Source organism: Leptonotus elevatus, chromosome 10 (genome assembly GCF_054856555.1).
Source record: "Leptonotus elevatus isolate MCC_2025b chromosome 10, RoL_Lele_1.0, whole genome shotgun sequence".
Taxonomy (NCBI): Eukaryota; Metazoa; Chordata; class Actinopteri; order Syngnathiformes; family Syngnathidae; genus Leptonotus; species Leptonotus elevatus.
In genome coordinates this window covers 16,704,614-16,721,957 of record NC_141248.1, presented here as the reverse complement: position 1 = coordinate 16,721,957, position 17,344 = coordinate 16,704,614, and positions in this window count along the sequence as shown.

Below are 17,344 nucleotides of genomic sequence, written 5' to 3'. Positions count from 1 at the left end.
TTTTTTTTTAACTAACATTTAGAAAATACTAATCAGTAAACTTGTACATGTACATTGTAAGATTTGTATGAAAATGTACCTCAGGCTTATAACTGTGAGCCACTGTATTTAACAAACAGGTTGGAATCTGTTTCATGTTTGAACAGCATTGAAATAAAATATTAAGGCTTAATGTTCCATTAATATAACATTCTTCCATGCTTAAAGTGTGAAACCTAACCCTAAGTAAGACATTTTGTTGAATATTTCCATCAAAAATGTATCTTTAAAAATATTATATATTGCCGAATCGATTTTTTAACACTCCTAATATATATTTATTTATTTATTTTTTCCTTCCACTAGTGAACATTTTGTTTTTTTTACTGGAAAAAAAGATTTTTGTTAATGTGTTAACATTTTGTGTTAGAATGTTCATATATTTTATTTTTTGTTGTGTCCAAAGGTAATTTTTTGTGACAAGCTATATCAATTTCGTGTGACATCTTAGTATAGTTTGTGACAAAATATGGTGTTTTGTGATAAAATACCGTAACACAACTTTTGTTGTGACAAAATGTTAAGTATAGCGTCTGTGACAAAACTGATATATATATTTTTTTAATGGCTCAGTGCTAGAGTGGTTGTCTCCCAACCTCAAGGTTGTGGGTTTCAATCCTCAACTCTTGTGACCATGTCGAAGTGTCCTTGAGCAGGGCCCTGAACCCTTATTTGGCAGTGCTGTCCATGCCAGCAGCCTCCCATTGGTATATAAAGGAAGGAATGTTTCGGAAAAATAGGCCTACAGTGTTTTGTCACAAAATATAATGTGAGAAACAATTTTTTTTTGACTATTTTTGTTACAATACAAGTAGATTTTTTGAAAAAAAATATACAGCATTTTTGTTTCAAAATATAGTGCTTTGCCACAAATGACAACATACCTGTATATGACAAAAACATGTTTTGGTTACGCAATAGAGTTTCAAAATTTGAGAAGTGACTCGAAACATTGACATTATTTTATTCAAGCTGAAAGTTTGATGACAAGTCATGAAATTTGACTGGCACTGATAACTCTACACTCTTAAAAACAATTGGGTCAAAAGTAACCCAATTATAGATTTTTTAAAAATGGACCATTCCACTTTCTGGGTCAATTTGACTTAACTTGGGTGTTTTTATACAAATGTTTTTTTTATCTGACCAATATTTATGAGTTATTTTACAGTAAAAGACCCATTTCTTGAGTTAATTTTTGACCCAACCGTTTTTAGAGTGTACCAATCAAAGCCCCCTCATGAACAAGGTCGCGGGCGGGATGGAGGAGCTGATTGGTTGAGCTGCAATGTGCTTCAACCAGCAAATGCTGGCGGTGTTGTGTGCAAATGTGTCAGGTTAAGAAGTAGCATTGTGTGCAGAACGGGGCCGTTGGAGGTGTCAGGACTGATTGTGTTCCGTAACGGTGATGGGTTCAAGGGTTAGCCTGTGTCTCGCTGATGCTCACCGAGGACGGCGGCAGAAAGAAATGAATCATCTCTCTCCCCCTCCCCTTCCCTCCCTTGTGCTTCCATAGCTTCATACATGCATGTGGCCTTCATTCAAATGCTCTCATTCATTCCCTCGCGCCGACCAATCAGAGAGATGCTCTTTGTGGTCCTCTATCTAGCTCGCTAGTTCACTTTTTTCTTCTTCTTTTTTTTTTTTTTGCTGCAGGATGAATGGAATCAGAGCGGCAAAGCACACAGGCGGGAAGATGCAAAGATGAAAAGAAAATGCATCAATGATGCTTTAAAAGTGAACTGTAGGGAAGGTGGAGCGCCATTTCTGAGAAGGTTTTTGTGTTACGTATGTGTACGGCTGTCACATGCAAATATTTTTTTAATCGATTATTAATGGAATAACCGAATAACATTCCATTTTGATTTTTTTTTCTCAGTTAATCACGGTTTGAACTCGGCTGGACTGTCTATCAGGAATTACAGGAGGTTGTGTTTTTGTGACAAAATATTATATAGGCACAATATAATGTTATAGCATTTTGCGACAAAATATGCTTATGAGAATATTGTGCTTCTGTTACTACATATACAGCGTGACAACATCATTTTTTTTGTCATGTTGTGATTGTGAAATCATTTCATCGGGTTCGAGAACCACCTGTTGCGTTGACATAAACGTCATAGCCTGAGAACGTATTGCAGGTATGGACAGATTTTTTTTTTTGTGTGTGTGAAATGATTAAAGCAAATCAAAACAAAATCATGTCAACACTACAAAGGGAACCCTAATTAGTTCAATCTTATTAGAGCGATTCCCTGCCGTGCCGCGTCTAAACATTTCTGACACAGGACACACAGTAACAAGTTTTCACAGGGCGCCCACGCAAAAGCACACTCTGGCTTCATCTTGCCACTTTGCTGTGTATTTTTAAACCCATGTTACACAATCTGTCTGACTGTATTCCGTCCAGAAAAAAAACCTGTTAGTGTTACAAAAATAAAGAAGTACTTTTGTTGATACAAAACATTCTATTTCAAAATAAAGTCAGACTTTCACGAGAAACAAATCGCATCATTTTGAGGGAAAGTTGATAGTACAATTTGTCTGAGAATGAATGAGCCTGAATGAAAGAGTTATAGCAAGTTGTATCAGTTACAGTCATAGCAGAAAGTCACGATTTTATGGACCCAAAACATTTTATGTGAATTTGATGAGAAAACGGATATTAGTAAGAAGAACTGAAAGAAAAAAAACATGTGAGTCTCGTTAACATATTAATAAGGAAAATATAAAGTTGAAATCTTGCCAGAGGAATCAAAACAAAAAAAATCTGGATATTATGACAAAAATGTGTGAATTCACAAAAATAAGGTCAGATTTTTACCAGACAACGATAAGAAAAAAACTTTTAGTATAGAATAATTTCATGAGAGAATGTGGTAGACTTTCACCAATAAAGGTGACATTAGGTAAGTGAACATTTTTACATAAAAATGATCATTTTACATCAATAAAGTAATATTTTTACAACAGTCTAAAATTAACAATCAAATCATAATTGTATAAGTAGTGTGTTATTTTCCAATAGTTGTAATATTAAATTAACGAATGTAATTTTATAACAAAAAGTTGTATTACAATATGATATGGTAATTTTACAAGAACATTAAGAAAGAAAAATCAACATTAAAGTTCAAATTTTACTTAACTGTAATTTTACAAAAATAATACAGTTTTTTCAATAACAAAACGTATGTAACTTTACAACAATAAATTCAAAACTAGTTTTTAATTACAGCAGTAAAGACAACATTTGATTCTTTTTACAACACTGAAATTGTAATATCACAGCAAAAACCTATTTCCATCCAAACATCCAGCCAGTGAATATGTCAGAATTAGCGAGTAACAACAGAGCGGTTTGTTTGAAACAGTGGCCATCAATCAGTATTGCTCAAGTGGCCTTTCCCTCCCCCCCGTGTCTACCGTCAGGACGCATGTAATTATCTTGCATGGATGTACAACTCAAGAGTGCTACTTACTGCCGGAACCCCTGCTGCTGCCTGCTGGTTGGTGGTAAAAAAATAAAAATAAAAATAGAAAATAGCTCTTTCTCGCTCTCCCTCTCTTTCTCTCTCTCCCTCTCTCTCTCTCTCCATACATCCTATTAATCACACATATTGCACTCGATGAAGTCGGCTGCATGCAGAAGAAGGTGTTGATGAAACATGAGCCGGTTTGATCCCCAGAACAATTTATGAGTTTGCGTGACGCAACAATAGGCGACGTGTTCGGAAGAAACATGCATGAAAATGGGATGCAATACAGCACACATCAACGATGCTAAATTTGGGCCTTTCATTAATAATAACACACTTGACACCATCTGAACTAAACTGTTTGCAGGCTTTTTTTTGTGTGTGTGAATCATCTTCAGAAAAAAGCTTCCTTCAGGGACGCCAGCCGTGCCGACAAATTTGATGCAGTGTGCGGCGTAGAGAGTGCGAGAGCTGTAATAGCAAATTTTGCCTACCAGCTCCCGTTGGCGGCCATCTGTTTTTTTTTCTTTCTTTCTTTTTTTTTTTTCTTTTTTTTTTTCTTTAAGAGCTCAGTATTGTTCATTCGGAAATGTCATCATCATTGCTCCTTTTTTTTTTTATTTTTATATATATATATATATTTATTTTTTTTAATTATTTTTTTTGTGTGTGTGTGTGTGGGTGAGTATGTGTATGTGCGTGCGTGCGTGCGTGCGTGCGTGTATTTGTTAGCTCACCAGAAAACCTATTAGAAAAAATCTCATACCGTTCACCTAAACCGAACACCAGGGGACCCGAGGGGACCAAAGAAAACCAAGGAAGGTGAAATCCAGCACTGACCAGACACCCCCCACCAGAACTCCTCCCCAGCCCAAGAAACATCCAGACCCCAACAAATCCAAAAAACATAAAATCAGGGAGGCCTCAAGAGACCAAAGGAGACGAAGCCGCGTGAGATCCGCAGACACCAGCCTCCACCGATTCAATAACCTGAGGAGGAAACAGATTGTGTCTGAGTTTCGGTAGATGCTGGTGTGGTGGATCTGGCATGCATGAAAATCTCCACCAAAGAGGGGAGCCGTCGACCCCCGCCGGAACAGAGCAAGCGCAACACCTCAGGGCCCCCCAGGCCGCGGCAGCGCCAAAGGACGACCCCCGGGCCCCGCCAGGGCCACCGGCCGGAGAGCAAATCCAGGAGCAGGAGCGCCCCCCGCCCCAACACGGCCCGCGCCCCCGGCCCAACGCAGCAGGACGGGGCACTGCAGGCCCACCAGGCACCTCACCGGCCCCCAACCCCCGCACCCCCCACGACCCCCCGCCCCCCATCCACCCCCGCCACCCACCCCAACCCAGCCCCAGCCGCCCCCACGTCCCCAATCCCCCAGACACCCCCCACCCCCAGCACCCCCCACCCCGCAACCCCCACCACCGCCCCCCCCCCCCCCAACAAAGCCGCCCCCCCGACCCCACCCCGACCAACTGGCAGCCCCCCAACCCCCGACCCCCAGCCCCCGGGGACCACCCGCACCCAGGCACCGGCGCCGAAGAGGGGCCGGACCGCGGAGCGCAGAGGGCAGCCGCGCCCACCCCACCCCCCGCCGTGTGGAAGGACGGAACACCGGGGGCAGAAGGGGGAGATGGGGGCACCGGAGGGCGGCCGACACCCCCGAACCCCAGGCCCAGCGGGGGAAGGCCCCGGTCGTCACCCCAGCGTTCTTTGTGAAAATTAACCCGTTACTGAGTCCGCCAGCTCGCGGACTGGCGAACTCTACCCCTAAACCGTGAATGTGACCCCACCCAGTGTATATACAAGTGTGTGTGTGTGGTGCATTAAAATTAGGAGCAGGTGAACCGGAGCCGATGGAAATGATATTCCCACGCTCCGATCCACCCGCCACCCAAGCATGTTACTGAGTGTATGTGGTGCATTAAAAAAAAATAGATAGGGCGGGGGTGGGGGGGGGGGGGCGGGGACACGGACAGGGGACCGCAGCACTGCTCTATACTGCGGCCCCCAACCGATGGCACCCCCACAAGCCCCCCCCACAAGTTGTGTGGTGTATTAAAATTGGAGGGGAGTTGTAGGGTGAAGACGGTGTTTCCACCCTACCCCACCCCCCAAAGTGTGTTATGTGCCCTATATGTCTATAAAAGTGTATTGTGCAAACCTAGTGTAGTGAGTTAAGAGGAGTGATCAGCGGGGCCCTCCCCAACCGGGCGGGGGCAGGAGGCGCACCGGCCCACCAAGCCCCCACCCATATGTCCGACCCCGTCGGGCATATGGGACCCGTCCGGCGGGGCGATAGGGCTCGCCCCCCGGATACTGGGTCCCGCCCGAGGTGCCAGGACGCCCACCGGAGGACACCAAACCCCAGCCACCCCCGCCGGCCCCCGTAGCACCGAGACCCGGGCCATGGATGGAGCCCCTGGCCCAGGGGAGGGGAAGGAAAGCGTACCGGGGAGGGGGAAGGGAGGGGCGAAGGGGACGACAAGAAGGGCAGGGGGCAGCGGCAGGGACGCAAGGAGAGGGGGAGAGGAGGAGGAAGGGTGACGAGGGAGAGGGGACAGGGAGGCGGAGGACGGGCGGGGAGAGGCGAGGAGGGAGAGGCAGCAAGGGGGAGGAAGGGGGAGGGGAGAGGGAACCACCGGGCACCCCGGCGGCCCACAGGCCCCGAACCGCGTCGCCGGGCCCAGAGCGACGGACCGCGCCGGAACGGCGCCGCCCCCGACACCAGGGAAAGCCCCGCAACGCAGCACCCCCCAAGAGACCCAGGGAACGGCCAAGACGCAGCCGCCACCCAGCAGCCAACAGAGGGGCAGACCCGCCCACAGAATTAACCCACTGGCATGCCGTGAATCCGAATATCAACCCCTGGTGCCCATCGGAGGTGAATCCGCTCGATCCCGCTGGCAGCAGCCTGGTTCCTGACTATAGAAACACAACCATTAGTTACAAATTGCCTAATACAGAAACATCAATGCAAGTTATAACGCTGCTGTGGCTCTCGCTAACAGGCAGAATTAAAATCCAAGTTTAGGTTAAAAAATTCTATATACGTAGACCATGTTTCTTTAAATTTTGACATTTGGTTTTTATTTGAGGCAGATATTTTTTCCATTAAAATATGATTTATGAGGAGGTTAGACCATTGGTCGATATTCAAAGTTTGTTTATTTTTCCAGTTAACAAGAATTGTTTTTTTTGCGATAGTAAGGGCTACAAGTATAGATTGAAATTGTTTATGTGGTAAGTCAATCGTTGGCGGCCATCTTACGTTGCCACTCGCTAAGCCCGTCTAACTTGATTACATCGATTTTTTTCGCGGCGTTTTAAACATTATTTTCAGTCTCCACGGCGAAAATGCCACCATGTGTAGCATACGGTTATGCCAATAAGCATGGGAGAAGTGTTAAATGCACATTTCATCGGTAAGAATGTGATTTAAAATTTTGTTTTATATGGTATGTACGTCTGAGTGTTACATAAAGATGACCATCTTCACCTGTGACCCAACAGAGGACAAGCACCGCTAAAAATGGATGAAGATAAACAGAGTGTAAACAGGAAGCTTACAAGCGTATTATTCATTGAGAAAACATTTTTTTTGTGCCGTCTCTCATTTGTGAACTCGTCGCAAACTCTTGACGATTTTGATCTTCTTTTTTTTTGTCTTCTTTCCTGCAAGGCTGCTGCTGCTGCTGCTGCCTCGTGTTCTCCTCTGCAGAGGCCATGTGATCCACGCGAGAGGAGGGGCGGGGCTCGCAGGCAATGGCGGGCCGGGGAGAGAAAGTAAATGTACGGAACGCAATTACGTGCGCATTCATGTGCCGGCTAATGCATCTTTTTTTGCAAACATGCTTGATGGTGACAGACACACCGCTGTATGTTGTGGACTGTCACGTGACTCAAGGCGGGAATACATTATGCACGCAAGCGGGAGTGAAGGCCAGTGATGTGTGATGTGCAGCATGTGGCTCCATTAATGAATGAATAGCATACGGCTTAGTGTGTGTGTGTGGGGGGGGGGGGGGGGTGTATATAGTGGAATTAATACTCCCTCAGATCCCTTCTCACGGAGAACTCTGTACTAGAGATATGGATGCGTGTGCGTGCGTGCGTGTGTTTGTGTGTGCAAAAGGGAAGCAGTCAATGTTGGCTAATCTCTCATTCAGTCTCGACTGCTTCATATACCATTCAAGTAAAAGCTACACAGGGGTGGGAGGGGCCAGGCAGCGAGTGAGAAAATAGTGTATGGAGGGAGCCATAGCCAAGGACCATTTACATTTTACATTTCTCTTGTGAATGAAAGTGCATACAACAATATTAAGAAAAACTGATTTCGAAGAAGAATTTAGTAGGAAATCTTACAAAGAGATGAAAATTATATTTGGGTTATGGAGAATAACTGGCGAGAGGAATGATGACATAATCGTATGACACATACTGTTAGTTGCCCATGAGTGACTGACCTGACTTGACTGTGTGAATATTTCCTTGTCCTTATTTCTATTGCGCAAGGTGGTGGCTATTATGAATACAGTATCTGTATACAGTGGATTTAAAAAGTCTACACACCCATGTTCAAATGCCAGGTTTTGTGATATCGTCACCCTCTTAAAATAATGACTTAAGTCATAATTTGGCTTCTTTTTTTTTTTGCTTTAAACATTGGGATGCTAGCCACCAATGCTAAAATAGGCTACATCCTTAGCTATACAGCTCATTAAATTCTACACCTGAAATTAAATTATGTATTAACATTTTTTTCAGTTTTTCATGTTTTCTGTAGGGAAGGTGACAGTATTTAAAAAAAAAAAAAATACACCAATACAATCACCTATAAAAGTAGATAATAAAAAAAAACAGAATTCTTTTTTGTCATTGTGTTTATTTCTATTGTGCAAAGTGATTTATCATAAACAACTTGAGAGGGAAACAACTGCATTCATTACGTGATAATACTTACAATTTGTGCACACGTGCCCGTGTGTGCTGTTAACATTTTTGACTGGATTATTTCTAGTTGTTGTGATTATTTCTATTGTGCAAGGTGGTGGTTATCACGAGTAACTGGTGACGTGAGACACGTACGCTGCGGTCAACATTTTTTCCCCAAAGCAAGGCAACAGCCTGAAAAAACATCTGGTAGGGCTAGCTAATTTAACATGTATTAGCATCGTGGAAGTTAGCATGCTGCGTTCAACATTCTTTCACCAAAACAAGGCAACAGCCTTAAAAAAAAAACATCCGATAGTGCTAGTTAATTTAACATGTACTAGTATCGTGGAGATTATTAGCATGCTGTGTTCAACATTCTTTCACCAAAACAAAACAGCCTGAAAAAAAGTAGCACTAGCTAATTTAACATGTATCATCACGCAAGTTAGCAATATTAACATTTAAAAGATGTCAGCTTTATGTGTAATTTAAAACAGCTTAAAAAAAATGACCAATATTACACACAACTAATGAAACTGATTTCTCCCCATAACAATTAAAAACAAAAAACATGGACCCTGCCTGTTTTTTTCTGTAACTTGTTAAAAACTGATGAGGTGTGTAATGCTTTTTGAACGTGAAACTCAATCTGTTGTTTTTGTGCCGAAGCGAGAGCAGGCCTGCGCATCCCGCGAGAGAAGCCGAAGGCTGCCAAAAGCTTCTACAAACGATCGATTCTCTTGTGCACTTTAAATGTAATCCAACTCCGAGCCTTCGACTTCCCACTGCGGCATCCAGCAACGCTACCTCCGTTGGCCCTAACTGGAAATTATTGATCCGTGCGATTACGACGTGTTCTCATGACTCTCTGGATGGGAGTTTTATTGTTTTAGCAGCGGCATCTGGTTTCTGATGAGGTACGAGGGAGAAGAAAGAGAGAAATGAACGCAAGATGGCAAACTGGAGAGAGCGAGGGAGCGTAATGAGTTCAATCGATACGCTAAAGCATGACATCATCATCGAGGGCTTCTGCCAGGAACCACAAGCAAACCCCCGCCATGAATCATTAACCATATCCGCTAGTTCATTCCAGGTTGATGGTCCGGGGCTAAACTAATGAAGAGTGACTGGACTATTAGCCCGAGCCATGTAGCTGTCTATGTTAACATTGGCAAAACCAAAAAGGTAATCGTACTTTCAATGAGTTCAAATTTTTGTAGTAACCCCACAAAAGCCCCACAAACTCTTCCCCAAAAATGATAGATAGATAGATAGATAGATAGATAGATGAAAAAGTCCTCTAGTGAATATGCTACAAAACAGTCAACATCCGTTCCCCTCCAGTCACGTTAGTGTTGTAAAACAGCCCAAAAAAAAAAAATAATCTAATTTTTGACTTCCCTGCTGTAAAAAAACTAACGTTATTGTTGTAAAATAACTGGAGCTGTCAAACGATTACATTTTTTAAATCAGATTAATCACATCTTAGAATTTTGATTAATCGCTTGATAAAAAAGGCTTTTTAATCAACATTTTTTCCCCGCCAAATATGAAGAGCACCGGTTATGTGTTAATTCTTTTGACATTTAATGTTATGATCACGTCTTCAACATTTTTGGATCCACTGCACCCGCTCATCCTCCTCTTTTTCTAATCAATTAATTACTTGCATAATTTAAAATGGTAAAAAGAAGATGACCCCAATATTTTGAGATGAACAAATATTCTAAATGTGATACGCAAACATTTATTAAATATTTTACTTCAAATCTTTAATGCATGTAGTTATCATCCGCTGTCAAACTAAAGGATAATCTCTGGTAAAAATGAATAGTGCGATTAATCTGCGTTAATTCATGACGCTTTAACTTTGACAGCACTAAAAATAACATGAATTTTGTTCTTGCAAAATTAAGTCTTTATTGTAAAATTACAATTAAGAAAAACTTGGAACTTCATTGCCACCATTTAACATCGAATACGTTTCAGCTGTTCTAGTAGACTTTTCCTGACATTTTGAACGTTTTCTGTGAACAATGGCTGCTACTCTAAACTGTTCATCATTTCTTCCACCAACTAATGTAAGGTTACAATATTTCTTTGAAGCCTGCACATTTAATATAATTTTTTTTTTATGGTGACAGTGTATTCTACCCATCCCTTATTGGTAGTACTTGTCCTCAATAGGGTCATAAGTGATCTGGAGCCTATCCCAGTTGAATCCGGGCGCGAGGCGGTGAACACCTTGGACTGGCCACCAACCAACCACAGCTGCAGTTTACGCCTCATAGGGAAAAGCCTGTTGCGGAACAAACACTTGGTGGAGCCTTGTTCACCTCAGGGGGTCAGCTCTGAATAGCGAGGCTGGCAGATGCTGCCACTCTTCATCTTTTTACGCAGGGGATCAAACGAATCCCGCGGCGAAAACCCCTCCACTATCTCTCCCTCTCGCTACCAGAGGGGAGATGCCTCCGCTTATCCGAAGAGGTTAATCCCAACATTGCTGCCGCACACAAACACACTCGCATGCAAACCCGAGTGGTTCTCCACCGTGCCCCGGTTGCCATAGTGACAGCTGGGGTCGCACCTCATTGTGATGAAGTGTGCAAATGTGCATGTGTGTTTGTGTGGGGAGGTGACGTGGGGCGATGTTGGGCAGGAAATACTCCAGCTCGTCAATTGGCACTTCACACAGAAATAGGCCTGACGAGCACCTAATCACCCGGTCGAGAGCCTCGTTTCCATGGAAAACAGAGTTTGAGTCACCCGGACAAGTCAGACGCCGCCATTATTCACCTTCTCCTCCCAAATCAGTCATGCAGCGAACTCGCTGATGCTGGCTAATTTGGTCCTAAATTATGACTGTAGTAAACTCAGCAAATTAAAAGGGACATAGTATGGAAAATTGACTTTTTAATATGCGAAGAGTTGGGTGTCTGGAGTGCCTGGCCACTCATCAATTGTGAAATTACACACGCAGAAGCACCATCATGTCAAGGCCAAATTGTAAGCAGAGCTGCAGCGTAAGCACACATTAGCATTTGCTAACAGCGTTTCCAGAATTGACTTCCTGACTTTTCCGGCAGTTTCGTGGCATAGCATAGGAGCAATATGTGATTATTTATGTGACCTTTAAGCGATGGGTACAAAGTGGTGCGATGGTATACCTGTGCACGGCCTGTCATTCCCAAAATAGCAACCGTCATTGCTATGGCAAGCCTGGATCACCTACTTTAGTGGCCTATTTTACTAATGTCCTATGTGTATATGACAGGAGATTACATGGACCAATAAATCCTAAGGTAATTTTTTTTCTTCCGCTATTGACTAGTTAATGATTGTTCATCGCTTGTTAAATAATCAACGGGCGGGTCACATCTTTCGGTTAGTGAGTCATTAACACACCTTGTATTCCATACTCCACACTCATCCCTCATAGGTCAAAAATGATTAGCAATTATGTAATTGCTACAGCTATATGACTGTGAAAGAATGCTTGACTCAATGGACATGACAAATGTCAATGTGGCGTCAATTTTTTTTGCGCTGATGCGAGGGATTAGCTTGTAAATAACAGCGTGAACACTTTGTTTGCCATCAATGAGCCTCACACTCGAGCACCACAAACTCGTCCTTGTCTGGTCGCTGTGAAACCCGAGACGGCTGTCATTAGCTTGACAGGAAGCTCGGCCGTTAGTAGGTTGGACGCTAATGGCCGTGGCATCTATTTTCAGGTTGGGTGCCGCAACCGGATATGGCCGGCAGCTGCCAGAGAACAGGAACGGAAGGAGAGAGTACACGTCTGGGTGTCAGGTGTCCGCCATGTGCAAGTGTGCCCCCAAAAATTGTCGACGTGCATTGACAGATTACAAAAGCATCGTTTTTGATTAGTTTATCATTTTAAAGAGGATCTCTGAAGAAGAAGCTCTTTCTATCTTTCCTTTATCCTTCCTTGCTTTAATCTTCACTTCATTGAATAATTCAACTAACAGCATGATATCGCGTGATAGCATTCTGGTCATCCCGAAAAGGGGATCTTTCATGTAAGATACTTACAAAAGGTTTCTTTTTATTTATTTTTTTGTTCTAAGGAGTTTTCTAAAGGGTTTTCCTTGCCCGCATGAGCTAGCTCTAATCCCAAAAGGTTCTAAGATTCACTTTCATTTACCAATTTGATACGCGTTGGCGTTTATGCGTGTACAGTTTCTCTATGTGTGTGTTTGAGGTTGAGGAAGCGGACATGGTCATCCGAGTCGCCTGATACGAGGGGAATGTGTCGGCCCCCGATCAAATGACGAGGTCTGCCAACCGGGGGCCAAGGACAGGCCGAGACTTTCCCACATAAACAGCCATATTGAAAACCGATCGACTTTTCTTTCTTTCGTGTATTTTCTATTCAGACTGGAGTCTGATATGCTGTCGGTGTCGAAACTGAGCGGAGCCTCCCTCAACATCCTGGCGGCGGGGGAGCGATGAGGAAGTGGTGAATGTCGTAATAGTAGACAAGAAGCATATCGCAATGTTTGGAGGGGGGGAAAAAAACGGTATCCAGGGACTTGCATAAGGACGTGAGAAAGAACATGGGTGCGATGGGATGACACAATTGTTAAATTGGGGGGAAAGCAGAAGCGACAGACAGCTAATGAAGAGCTTACATTGTTTGGCTTCTGTTTAGGTCTCGCAGTCTACAGATTTCCACGTCATGATTTGTTTACACCAATAACCGCATTGGCCTTGTGCTTAAACCCTCATTATTACTTTTTTTTTGTAAATAAACTCTAAAATAAAGGTCAACTGAGGTGAAAATAAATATTTGCTCTGATTCAACCCTTGGACCACACGATTGGAGGTAAATAAGCCAATTGTTTGCTAAAAACAAATCACTTTGGAACATGAAGCTAGTTCAAAAAGAAAAAATGGGGTGATGGAGGGTATGTACGGAAGAGGATTAGGGCCAGTGAAGAGGAAAAAAAAGGTTGGCAGGATTCTCACAATTATGACTTTAAAGTCAGAATTCTGATTTTTTTTTCTCAGAATTCTCACTTTATTCTTTTCTGACTTTAATCTCAGAATTCTCACTTTAAAGTAAGAATTCTGACTTCTGTTTATTCTCAGAATTCTCACTTAAAAGTGAGAATTCTGACTTTATTCTCAGAATTCTTACTTTAAAGTCAGAATTCTGAAAATCTGAATTAAAGTGAGAATTCTGAGAATAAAGTCAGAATTCTCACTTTAATTCTGACTTTCAGAATTCTCACTTTAATTCTGACTTTCAGAATTCTGAGAATAAAGTCAGAATTCTCACTTCATTCTATTCTGACTTTAATCTCAGAATTCTCACTTGAAAGTCAGAATTCAGAGATTAAAGTCAGAAGTCATAATTCTGAAAATAAAGTAATAATTTTGAGAATTGTGAGAATAAAGTCAGAATCCTGCCAACTTTTTTTTCTCTTCACTGGCCCTAGTCCTCTTCCGCAGGTATGTAGCAGTTTGTTTGTTTTTTAAATAACCAGAAAATAAAAAAACAACAAAATGTTTGCTTCATTAATTTATGTATTTATAAATTTGCCCTTGCATCCTTCCGTTTTTCCATGCGCGGCGCCCACATGAAAAAGTTTGGACATGCCTGCTTTAAACCGCACGATAAATGTGTGTGCGTTGCGGTTGCACAATCACAGTTTAGCCACCAAGCCGAGCGGGGATAATTTTTGCCAAGAAGCAGCACAGACACCGACTGGCCATGGGATTTGTAGACGTGTTGCTCATTAAGTGCGCCAGCGCGCACACAAACACGCACACACACAAACATGCTATCATGTATCTCCCGCAGACAACTGCTTGTTGACATTCCAGATTCCGCATCTGTGCTCTCCCCACTGATAATGGACTTTAATGAGGTGAGACGGACAGCGGCAAAGCATCCGGTGGTGGGGGTAAAGGCGGGGGCTATTTGGGTATAAGTGAGGAGCACGAAACAAAATGAGGCATGAGATGAGTGCATGAATGCGATGAGAACACCCGGTGACACGCTAATGAGATGTCAATGTGCTTAGAACATTGGTGATTATGGCAAGCTCGCATCCCTGCTGATTCGGTGGCGCGTAATTAAGCTCTTGACATGCAGTCGGCATTACGTTTGACTCCACAAAAGTGGAATTGATATTGATTTAATGATGTGAGTTTTTTTGTGGGTGTAGTCGATAAAACTGAATGATGAAACATTGTCGGGATTGGACATGCATGAGTCATGGATGTGCCAAATTTGGCTGCTAGGTGATACATTTCTAACTTGACGAGTGAAAGTAAGTCAACCTTAAACATTTCTTGACAATAATATGTTATGTGTGACCTCACTAGTCTAAACATGACATTCTGATTAATATTACATTTGTAGAATAAGAGTTATGAAGCAAAATCCAGCCATTTTTGTCCTCTCATTTTGCCACTTGCTGTTGACTAAAGATGACATCACAGTTGCTTGCAAAAAAATAATAAAAAAATAGCGTTATTATGTATAATACAATTTTAAAAAATTGGGTCAAAATTGACCAAAGTTAGTGAGTCGGTCCAATTTTTGACCCAAATTGGGTTGTTTTTGATTCAGTACTTTAGAACAACCCCAAAAATTGAGTCGTTTTGTTCAGGACAAACCCAAAAAGGTGGGTCAAGTTGACCCAAGTAGTGGATCGATCCATTGTTGACCCAAACTAAGTTATTTTTGACCCAACAGTTTTTAGAGTGTATATTGAGGAGATGGTAAATGGAATACTTGGATGGATGTAACATCAATTTAGAGTCACTCCAAACCATCCTTCCATTTTCTGAGCCTCCCAGAAGAAAACAAACCATTCCAAGGCTTCAGGAGGCCTCCAACAATAAAGCCCTGATGTCGAAATCTCATCAGACCTCAGACACTCTTCGGTTCCTCCTAAATTGAAACAAGATGTTCCTCAAGCCATCTCCAAAGAATTGTCACGTGACGCACATTCCTGGCCGTCGCAGTAATCGTCGATAGACCACCAAAGGCTCGCGGTTGTTCAACATTTTTCTAGCATTAGTGAAAGATGGAAAAGTTATTTAAGGTTAATTCTCTTTGAGGTAGAACACCAAGGGTCAACGAGAAGCCCACCATGACGGTGTACTAGACACAAAACAGTAAAGCCGCAGACATCTTGCCCTTTGAACCCTTGCAAAATCACCAGACTAACTATCCTGCAAAGCTCATGGATCCTGAACCCTGCTCCTGCACAGGCTTGGATGTTGATGCCTGGTTGTATCTCCAACAGCCATCTACATTTTGCATGACTTTTTGGGGGGGGGGGGGGGGGGGGGTTGCAATCTGAGCTGAGTGTGGGTGGCAGTTACGCAACGAAACGCTTCTTTCTTTTTAGCCGAGCAGCTATTTAAAAAAAAGAAAGAAAAAAAGCACTATGAATAAACAGCCTCGTGTGAAGGACTCGACTTCGGGTCGCCCTTACTGTACCTTAAACAGCGATTACAGCGAAAAGGTGACTCACTTGAAACGGGTTATAACACACATCTCAAGAGGGAGAAAAGATGTAACATTAAGAAACCCGATGATCCTCCCGCGTGAGAATTCAACCGAGAAATAAGAGGGACATATCTGAAATGGAGATTGGAATCAGCGGGAGCAGCTGCATTAATATGCATTCTTATATTCGTACGTGTCAAGTCGGCTGTGAGGAGAATCACGGCGCATTACGTAACGCTATTGCATCCCAGCGCATGCCTTCGCACAAAGAGTTGGCATGCTGGCTCACATTTAGGCCAGAGGACGAAGAAGGCTTTCCACGGCTTTGGGCAAGGAAGACGAGGATTAGAGAGGTGATTTTCCTCAATCATCCACAAATTCCTCTTGACCCAGACAACTGGAACTGGCCTTGATCGTTCTACGACCTGTAGATGGACGCTCGGAGCCATATTGTACTGACCAAGACTTTACGTGTGACGTCTCAAGTTTGCTCAGTTTATCTCAGTTTTCCTATTTTCTTCTTCCTTTCGTCTTGAATATTTTTTTTTTTGGGGGGGGGGGGGGGGTAATTTTTCATTCATATTTTTTCATACATCTCTATTTTTGTCTGCCTTTCTGTCAAATTTTTGACATTTTTGGTAATTTTATGGACATACTATGCTCTTTTCTTGCCTCTTCCTTTTTTGGCTATTTTTTAGTTTGCCATTTTTCTGCCTTTTTTTGCTATCAACCTTTTGACGGTTTTTGGTATTTGTAGACAATTTATGTTTTTTTTTTTTTTAGATTTCTTCTTTTGTTTTTGGACATTTTATGCTACTTTCTATATGTATTTTATATATTTTTTGGGCCACTTCATGGACATTTTATAGTAATTTTTACTTCTCTTCCTTTTTGTACATTTTCGACATGTTTAGGTCATTTAAAAAAAATCCATCTACCTTTCGTTTCTCTTTTTCTGATGACATAAAATTTGGACTGACATTTTTTTTTAACTTTAATTGTATTTTTTTATTTAATCATTAATTCATTGAAATAATATTTTATTTAAAATAATACAAGTAAAAATGTATTAAAACATTTATTTATTTATTTTTTCAGATCCACAGGGAGCCGGAGAGGGACTAAAGAGCCCCATGTGGCGCCAGAGCTGCAGGTTGCAGACCCTTCCTATAGGAATAATGCTTGATAAGCCCCAAGTTCCCAAATTAACCTTTTACAGGTGTAAGTTGTGGTGCAGGTGGTGTAATGCAATTTTGGTCAAGTCAAGTCAAGGTTATTCAAATAGCCCTTAATTACAAAAGAGTCTTAAAGGGCTTCACACACCCACAATTGACAAATATTAATGACACCCCCTTATTTTAATCCCACAGGAAGGCAAGGAAAAACAAAACA